The sequence below is a fragment of the Papilio machaon genome, chromosome 3 (assembly GCF_912999745.1).
Source record: "Papilio machaon chromosome 3, ilPapMach1.1, whole genome shotgun sequence".
NCBI classification, from domain to species: domain Eukaryota; kingdom Metazoa; phylum Arthropoda; class Insecta; order Lepidoptera; family Papilionidae; genus Papilio; species Papilio machaon.
The window spans coordinates 583,076-593,225 of NC_059988.1; the positions used below are offsets into that span (position 1 = coordinate 583,076).

The 10,150-nt window shown below is 34.3% G+C and overlaps 1 pseudogene; it reads right to left on the reverse strand.

The window, feature by feature from the left end:
- Window positions 1–6,324: 6,324 nt before the first annotated feature.
- Window positions 6,325–8,986, reverse strand: LOC106711295 (annotated as a pseudogene).
- Between the last annotated feature and the right edge of the window lie 1,164 nt (window positions 8,987–10,150).

The following is a 10,150-nucleotide window of genomic DNA, read 5'->3' on the forward strand; positions in this document are numbered from 1 at the left end:
GGATTTTAAAGTGTTATCTATTATGAACTAGCTTTTACCCGCGACTCCGTCCGCGCGGAATAAAAAATAGAAAACGGGGTAAAAATTATCCTATGTCCTTTTCCTGGTTCTAAGCTACCTGCCCACCAATTTTCAGTCAAATCGATTCAGCCGTTCTTGAGTTATAAATGGTGTAACTAACACAACTTTCTTTTATATATATAGATAGATAGATTGTCTGTTTCATTTTGAAAATATTATGTTTGTTAACTAATCAAAGTATGCTAATATATAAATTAAGTTAAAAAAAATATTTTAGATGTTACCTAAGGTTTTCTACAGAAGGAAAGTTAAATAACGTACACTTCTTCTTTGTACTTCATAGCACAGAATAGATATTAAATTTTATTAAATTTCTACCGACAAATTAAAGCTCACCTTTAAATTGAATTTTCCACAGAAATGCGCTCAAGGTGTTAGAGGTGAGCACGCCTTTGTGGCTTACAAACACTTTGATTGATTAAAAGATGATTTTAATGCTTATTGAACATGTAATTTACACAAAGAATATTTTTGTTAAAATTTATGATAACATATTTTCCATTTTCATGTTTTATATACGAAAAGGTGAAGGTAAGTGGTAAGTTGTAGTCGGTAAAGTCATCAAAATTATTATAATATAATTTTTCCTAGAATAATACCGACTTAAAAATGATTATAACTATTGTAAAATAATTAAGAAGCTATCAAATATTACCTTTTAATCTTAGTAACTTTAAAACAAATTTATTAATTAGATTAGATTTAATTTAAAAAGATATATGTCTATTTTGATAATCGATAGACACATTACGCCAGTTTGTATGAAGTGAAAACGATTTTTGCACCGACAAATCGGTTTTGCCGGCTCATCGTCGCATCCATCATCGTCGTGGTCCGTCCCACCGCGCCATTGCCGCGGCGTACCATTGTTGTCTATCAAAGGGAGAGCGTAACGTTCAATCATCGATTCAATTAAAAAAGCCGAAGAGTCAACTCATTGTTCCACACGATAACAGCTTCAACTTTTTATAACTAAGCCGATTAAAAATGAATTTATTTGTGAAAAGAGAGTTTGCTAACGTTTTTGACGATTAACTGTGAGTTCTTACTGCCGAAACACGCCACAAACCAATTTTATCAATCAATCAATCAGTTTTTTTCCTTAGATAATGGGAGGAATATTATTTACGTGTATTTTTCTTTATTAGTGTTTTAAAATATAACTTGCTTGTATCAACAAGAATTAGTTTGAAAATTTAGTAAAATATTCTAATGTTTTCGAAAAAGGTTTTTCTTGAAATTGTACGAATTTTTTTTTAAAACACTTTGATTTCGTAAAGAAACAAATATAGTTTATATAGAGCGAGCAAGTCAGAGAATAAATAGAAAGCAGTGTTAATTTAGCGTTTGGCGATGGCGAGGGGCGAGGGGCGCGGGGCGTGTCGCTAATTTAGCCTCCAGTTAAAAGTGCAGTTAAAACGTACCTCATTTTACGCGTCGCGAACACCACTTGTAAATAAAGTTCTACCTCATTACAGTTTATGTGCCTTTTAGTTTATAGTGCCGACAACTTTCGTAGAGTGCATTTTAACGTCTTTTTTTAGAATGCAGGAGAGTTATTTATATTTTTTTAATATTTACATTATTAATCCCTCAGCTATCCGATTTAGTACAAAGTAATGCATGAGCAAACTAGACATAGAGTATAAAATCAGTTATTATAAGAAAAAAAAAAACATTAAAATCGACCGTCTATCCAAGAAAGTTCTTGATCTATCTCCGTGGAGCAAAATGAATCAAATGACACTTGTCATTACGAACATTACATATCAACTGAAAAGCTTAGGGCATGCTCACAATATCAAAATAAGTCTTGAATAAGCTACTTAAAATTTATTTGCCACATAAAGTCTTCGTTGGCATTTTACAATCTCCAAATAAGCTGTGAAATGCAAACTATTTTGACGGAAAGTTTTATGTAACAGTTAATTTATTTGTTAGTTATTTATCCTGATTGTGAAACAGGCCCTTAATCATGTTTGCTTTTAAAAACCTATATAACAATTTAGTAATAAGGCCGTACAATTATAAGCTCTCACAATTCACAATAAAGTAATTAGTAACCGCAATATCGGCGTTATTCTTGACTCGAAAAAAGTATATTAGTCCGCTTTCGCTTCGTTAATGAGAGCACATTATCGTAGCTTCATCTATCGTTCTGTAGTTCTTCAACTTAAGAACAGCCTAATTATTCTAGAATGTTCAAGAATATTTTTTTAAAGGTGAAGGCGATAAAGTAATGTCTAATGTTAGTTGATCCGATGTCCACGGACTAAGAAACCTTCTTAATATAATCTTCTTTTAAAAATAAAATTTTATAATAATATTGGAACCTAGAAATAAAAACCACAAAAATAATTTCCTTAAATTTTAATTAAAAAAAAATTATAATTAACTTAATAAGTTAGGGGACACGATCTCAGAGGAATAATCAATTTTAACTTTTTAATTAAGATTGATTTTAATTTAACGATCATTTATGTTCAAATTCATTTTCAATTAAAATCAAAGTAAAATAAAAAAGTAACAAATGTATACCTGCAATATGTATTTTGGTTCTAGATAATTCAATTTTATTTTCATGTGGGATATGAAGTTGAGATAAAAAAAAACCTTACACTTCACTTTATTCAAGATTGCACTTATTACAACTTTCAAGGAACATGGCAAATAATTACCTGTCTAATCCAACGCGGAGCGCATTTAAGAGGTGATAACTTTGTTCCTGACAGGATTGCTTTATCAAAATACCGAAAGCATTTTCTTCTGTATTTTGTTTAAACATTGACATATCGTAAACCTTTAAAATCGTACTATTTTAATACAACGGAACAAATAAGTAATTTTCATTCAATAAAAGAATAACTAGAATTAACGTTTTCGAAATAAATCAGTGCTTTTAAATATGAAAAAGCCTATTTGCATTCAGCTTGCCAGAGTTCTGTAACCTTTTTCTGTATTCAGAGATTAACACTGTACGAATAAAATAACAGTCGAGTACGGTCGATAAATATTCGGCGACAATCTGTTTGGTCGGCTTGAGTCCGGTCCTGGTTCTGTCTCAACGATTATAATTTTAAACTCGTTTTTTATTTACTTATACAATAAAATAATACAAGGTTCGTTATTATTCAATTATTTGTAGGTAACGTAGTTTTATTTTGTAGATTAAAAATCTATCAGAGAAGGGAAATCAAGTGTTTAAATAAGACTATCTTACTAATATTATGGATGGATGGATGTTTATTTGAAGGTATCTCCGGAAGGGCTTTACGGATCTTGATGATATTTGCAACATATGTAGAACACAGTTTGGAAGAACACCTATGCTTACATTACACTTATTAAGTTTTTTTTTTTATTTTGAGTCGCGGGCGATAGCTAGTCAGGTAATAAAGTAAAAAAAAAATTCATATCAAATGATATTTGAATTTAAAAATGTGTGCCTTTCGAATCAATATATTAACAGTAATGTGTCCAATTACTAGTTTACACTCAAAGCAGTTTAATAAATGTTCATTTTTTAAATATGAGAATAAATTTATAACGAAATGATTATAGGATATTTGTCGACGTCTCATTAGCGAGAATTGCAGGAGCGAGTTGTTTCATGCAACATTAATTTCATAATGCATGCAGTGACAAGCGTATGCAATTACTCGCTCAGCAAGTCTGCTGGATATTTTCATTCATTTTTATTTACCATGGAAAAAGTATTTCGATATTTGGGTATTTTTTAAATTCATATATTTGTGTACAATTCAGAGATTGTGTAAATATTAGCGTTCAATAATATTTATTCGGTTTAAATGAATTGAACAATACATTTCTCATGTGTTTATACTACTGGACTTGAAACTTATTTATCTCAGTATTTCAAAAAGAGAGAGACACAAAAATATGTTTTCATATATTCGAAATAATTCTTTGATATGTGCAACTTTAGTTACCTTTACGTGATTAGCTCTTAATATAAAATACGAAATAGGCTAACTAAATAGGCAAACTGTTGGTGAACAGCTAGGGAAAAATAAAAGAAAAGCGATGTCAGGCGGTTGCTTAAAATCGACGGCGCATAAATACAAGCGTTATGAATGACGAAAGAGTCGCAAACCCATTACTATGCTAAATAGAAATCCGGATTTGCTCACCGTTGGCGTTACAGGCGTTCTATAAATTTATAACTATCGTACTAGCTGCCTATGCAGTCTCATTTTAATAGCAATAGGTCAATAGAGAGTTTTGCAATTCAAATGTCGAAGGGGACAGATTATAAAATATCGAAGACTTGACCCGCGCGCCGCCGCCACACTTGACACGATCGCGCTCGTTGTCCGCTCAGCCGGTTAAAGATTTTATTCAAGAGGGTGAGAGAATTTTATAAAGACCGTCTGAGATTTGACTTTAATTGTAGATGACTTCACGTATACAAATACGTAACTATGTTTTTTTTATTACAAACGGCAATTTTGGTGAAATTTGAGCCACTCTACCTGGTTTATACGTTTTATGTTCCATTCCATTAAAGTTTAATCCTGTCCCGTTCCAAAATTTACCTATAGTTTCCTATAACTTTTGGTAAACTATAGTCAACATGCTTTCATAATATTTTTGTGTACTTTTATTTTAATAAAAGTATTCAATCATAAATATTAACGTGTAGATAAGAAACATACTCTACAAATTTATATTTTAAGAAAAAAGCAATAGGTGAAAAAAAAAACAGTAATAGTTTTCCAATTGAAGTAAATTCATATGACACTGGAAATAACTTAAAAACCATTAGTCGAGATGACATTTATGGCAGTGAAGGGTCGCGGCGAGTAAAGTTGTCAGAGCTCTTGACACGGCACACCACTTCAATTCTAGACAGCAAGCGATAAAATCCGTTCGAGAATGTTCAAGGACAAATTTGTCTCTGTTTTATTTATTATCAACAATATATTCTGCAAAAGTACAATTAATGACTTTCGTACTCAATTTATTAAAATGCTGTAGGTGCCTACTGTCGCACTAAGGGTCCTTTAATGAATATTTATAAAAAAAAAACCTCAGTGGAGATTCCTCATACTAAATCTACACTTAGAGACGCCTTCAGTGGTCATCTAACTTGCAGCAGTTAGAGTCATAATTAAAGCAGTCAGTAGTCTTTATTTATAAGCTCACTACACACGTTCAGTTTTAATCGTACAGTAGAACTGTACATTGTCTGACTTAACTGAATAGTTCAAATTGAAAGTATGTAGCGGGCTTAACGCATTCACTTGAGAAAAACAGGGGTATTTTATGTCATTTAATCGTGCATTGAACAAAATTAAATTTAAGCTTGTGATTTGTTTTTCTGTAAATATAAACTAAATAAAATTTCCAATGTTATGTGTATTTTGAAATATTTTTGCCAACATTGATTTTATATTTAAGGCTCCGGAAACCTGTTTATAGCAAGTAAGGTTAAATAACGAATTCAACCCTCATAAAATACTTGCGTCGTAAACTTGCTACGTATCCAACCGTATTTCAGATTTGCATGAATATTTCACAAAATCGGAAATGTTATACCAATAAAACCTTTTTTTAAATTCAAATACTATAGCAAAAATAGTCCAGATAGTTTTCTACTACATGCAATTTGAGATAAAACTATGTCAAATAAATAACAAAATAAATAAACATTTTCTTCATGCATCATTGTTTTACATAATATTTTCTAAGTATATAAGTCTGAAGTTATTTTTATATTTAATTGCTAATTCTATTGCTCAAGCGTCCTTGATAATTTCCAGCTTTGATCCATGCAGGTCTGAATGACAGGTTAATTAATGCCACTCGCTCTCAGATTGCTTGCGGTCGATAAACGTACGACTACGCCTTGCCGGCGATAATACGGGCAAGCAAAGCTCATGCTATTGACGATATCTGACGTTACTAATTTACTTATTTATTTTATACTAGCAGTTTCCTGCGATTAAAAAAAAAAAATGTGATCCGTCACGGGACGCCTGGCAGATGTGAAACATCGTGTGTGTACAATATGCATAAAGGTAATATTATTAAAATAATATATATATATATATATATATATATATATTGTTTATTCTATGAATAAAAACTTAAATCTTCACAAGAAGTACATTTATTTTCTACAAATTTTCGTTATCTCTTGTCACGTCGTTGCTATGGTGAAGTCGCGCTCATTCGTCGTTAACATACTCCCCCCCCCTTGAAACTTGTGGTTTCAAGAAGCTAATAGGAATCCTTTGTAGGCAGATAGCAGACCCTGTTCAGGGCTCTCTTGATGACGCCCTTGGATGCTGTTACATCAACGACTCGGCATATTCCGTCTGGTCCATTGTGCAGTGCGTGAATACGTCCCAGTATCCACTTCATCGGTGGTTGCTCGTCCTTCACCACCACCATGTCGCCAATCTTTATATCTGTTTTACTGTATTGTTTCCATTTTACCCTCTGCTGAAGCTCGGATAAGAATTCTCTGGACCACCTTGACCAGAAATGTTGTCTCAAGCGCTCCAGCTGCTGGTACCGATTAATAGACATCTTGGTTGTTATTGGAGATGGTAAAGACGACAAAGGACGTCCGATAAGGAAGTGGCCAGGTGTTAGAGCAGTAAAATCGTTAGGATCCGCAGACAGAGGTGTCAGCGGTCTTGAGTTTAATACAGCCTCAATTTGAGAGAAAAGGGTAGTCAACTCTTCAAAAGTTAAGTTAATCCCTGGTCCTAACGTACGTTTTAAATGAAATTTTGCCGACTTTACGCCAGCCTCCCAGATACAGCCAAAATGAGGTGCATACGCGGGACTCAATTTAAACTCTATGCCCTCACCGGCACCGAAGTCAGTGACAGACCCGTTAGTGGCTTTAAGCATTCGACCTAGCTCGTTATTCGCTCCTACAAAATTCGTGCCGTTGTCACAGTGTATCATTCGTGGTTTTCCGCGTCTAGATATGAATTGGCGTAAACATAGAATGAATGAATTTGTACTCAATTCACTCACAACCTTGGCAAGCAATCGCGCACCTAATAGAGCACCCTTTAACTCCAGCCTAGGTATAGTCAATTCAGGTTTTAATGTGGCTACCTTTGTTTTGGCGCAAAACAGATGGACTGCAGTCCTGCCTAATCTGTCAGTGGACTTGAGGTACAAACACACTGCGTAAGCCATTTGCGAAGCATCCGTGAAGCAATGTAATTCCATACAATTTGGAGCCTGACAAGCGACGTGCCTAGGAACATCAAAGGTGGATAAAGCGTGTAAATTACTAAAAAAATCCTGCCATTCTTTCGCGATTTTATTTGGAATAGGATCGTCCCAGCCGTTTTTTAGCAGCCATAATTTTTGTAGCAACATTTTGGGAATTATAGTGGTAGCTGACAACAACCAAGAGGATCAAATAGTTTTGACGATGTTGAAAGAATATTACGTTTAGTAAAGATTGGATCAACGTCGCTCGTAGTTAAAAAACGTAGCGTATCAGTCTGAGGAGACCAGTTAAGACCTAGAACCGTAGACTCTTTACAGAAATCCTGACCGTCATTGGTTGTAGGGATATCATTGAAAATATCAGGTGCATTCGTACGGAACTTCCGCAATGGCAAACAAGCTTCTGATAGTTTATTAATTACTTGTTTGACGTTACGTTGTAATTCTTTATTAATTACGATAGGGAAGTCTCGATATTGCGTGTAAAATGACAAGCCTTATTAAGGGGTCCAAAACCTACACCGGTTGGTCCAGATATCAACCACCCCAACTCGGACTCCTGAAGAGTGGGCTTGTTTCGCCCGAGTCTTATTTGTTGATCGCGTACGATCTCCCAAAACACGTCCGCTCCCAGTAGCACATCGATGTCGGAGGGACTAAAGAAGCTCGGGTCAGCTAGCTCAATGTTCGCTGGTAAGTTGAACGTCGATATATCTATTTCTACACATGGTAGTCTTGTAGTTATTTGCGGTATAATATGACAAGGTACGTTTACATGGAAATTATTAATACGAGATTTAATTTGTAATGTACATTGCTGAGAAATAGTACTTATATTATTATTAATGTCAGATATTTTAATCGGATAGTTGGTTTCAGAGATGGATAAATTTATTTTCCTTTGCAGATTTTGTGAAATAAACGACGACTGGCTGCCATTATCTAAAAGCGCCTTAACAGAAAAATATTTATTCGAGATTGGGTCTAAAACGTCGACTTGCGCAGTACATAATAACACTGGGCCGGGCATCACGGCGGACAACGAAACTTCGGTATTATTATCGTCGCCGTGAACGCTGCCGGGTGAGTGAGGTAGTTCACTGTCTTTGCCTGGAGAATGAGATAGAACATTATCTTTAATTAATTTAGTATTACCTACCTCTTCCATATGCAAAAACGTATTGTGTTTTATGTTACATAGACGACAGCATTGACGAAAACATCGAGAGGGACCATGGCCCGGTCGCAGACAGTTGGCGCAAAGATTAAGTCTGGCAACTTCACTCAACCGAGTTTCCACTCTCATGTTTCTAAACTGATCGCAATTATGTAATAAATGATTCCCTTTGCAAACAACACAAGATTTATTATTTGTGCGTTTATTGGTTATTACAAAGGATCTTGTTACTTTTGGATCATATCTATGAGAACCTTTTTCGTATTTAAAATTATCAGATTTGTTAAATTGTAGTGTTTCTAAAATATCAGCTCGATTACGAAGAAATATATAAAAATCGTCCAGGCAGGGAGAGTCCGGTAAAGAACTTCTATATTCCTCCCATTTACAACTAGTGACGTCATCTAGTTTGGTCGTCATCATAAATATAATTAATGTATCCCAAGAATCGGTCGGTTCATTTAAAACATTAAGTGATCGTAAATTTTTGGTAAATTAATCAATCATATAACGTAATGATTGGTGAGATTCCTTAGTAAGAGGTTGAAAGGAAAATAATGATTTCAAGTGATTATTCACTAACAGCCTAGTATTATCGTACCTATTACAAAGCATATCCCATGCTAATTTATAATTTCCAGCCGTAAAAGCAATTGAGTTTATGACGACAATAGCGCCATCTCTTAGCGAGGAACGTAAATAGTGAAACTTATTAATCTCCGGAATTTGGTCATTTTCATTTACTAATGAATTAAACGTATCGCGAAATTCTAACCATTTTAACGAATTTCCATCAAAGTGAGGCATATTATACTATAGTCGGCAATTTGATATTAAATGATTTGGAGTGTTTGGATGAATGTGAATTAACTACCAAATCATTTTCGCCATTATTATGAAAGTTATGAAACCCTTCAATATATTTTTTCACTTGACAGATTAATGAACCAAAATTATCTTCCATAACATCCCTTTCATTTATCTGTTCTTCAGAATCAGAAGACAACATTTCGATCTTTCCTTGAATTTCATCAAATTGCGACATTAATGATTGGAACCGATCTAGTTTAAATTGAAGTTCATCAATTTGTATTTCAGTAATAGTTTTATAGTCATTCGTTTTGACATTATTAAAATGTTTGGTGAATATAGTAATTCTCGATTTTATGGTACTACGAGCACGGACCAGTGCCTTTAAGTCTTCGGCCATTGTTAAAATCAAGATAAATTAAAAATACGTACGAGCGAATAACGTGCTAAGTAAAGCGAAATAAACAAAGCCAAACCGCGCAGACTATTGCTAAAAGAGCAAAACGGCCAGTCAGCTGATCCCGATGAGGACACCGCGGTGGCGCGGTGATCGGTGACAGCGAGGCTCGGCGCACTCGGCTGACCGGCAGAACTACGGACAGCAGCACGCAGGATCTGGAGGCTGGTGCAGCGGCGGCAGCTGGAGTAGTCGGCATACACCGATATACTAACTGCGATTTACAAAGTATAATGTAGCTATGATTTCTTTAATAAGAACGCCACATACTTATTTTTTGGATGTATAGGCGTACATAAGTGTGCGAAATCAATTTTTATTTCGATTCTAAACGAAATTAAGCAAATGGAGGCAAATTAAACTGGAAAATGTCAAATTAGAATTTACGTTTTTAACTAAAATTG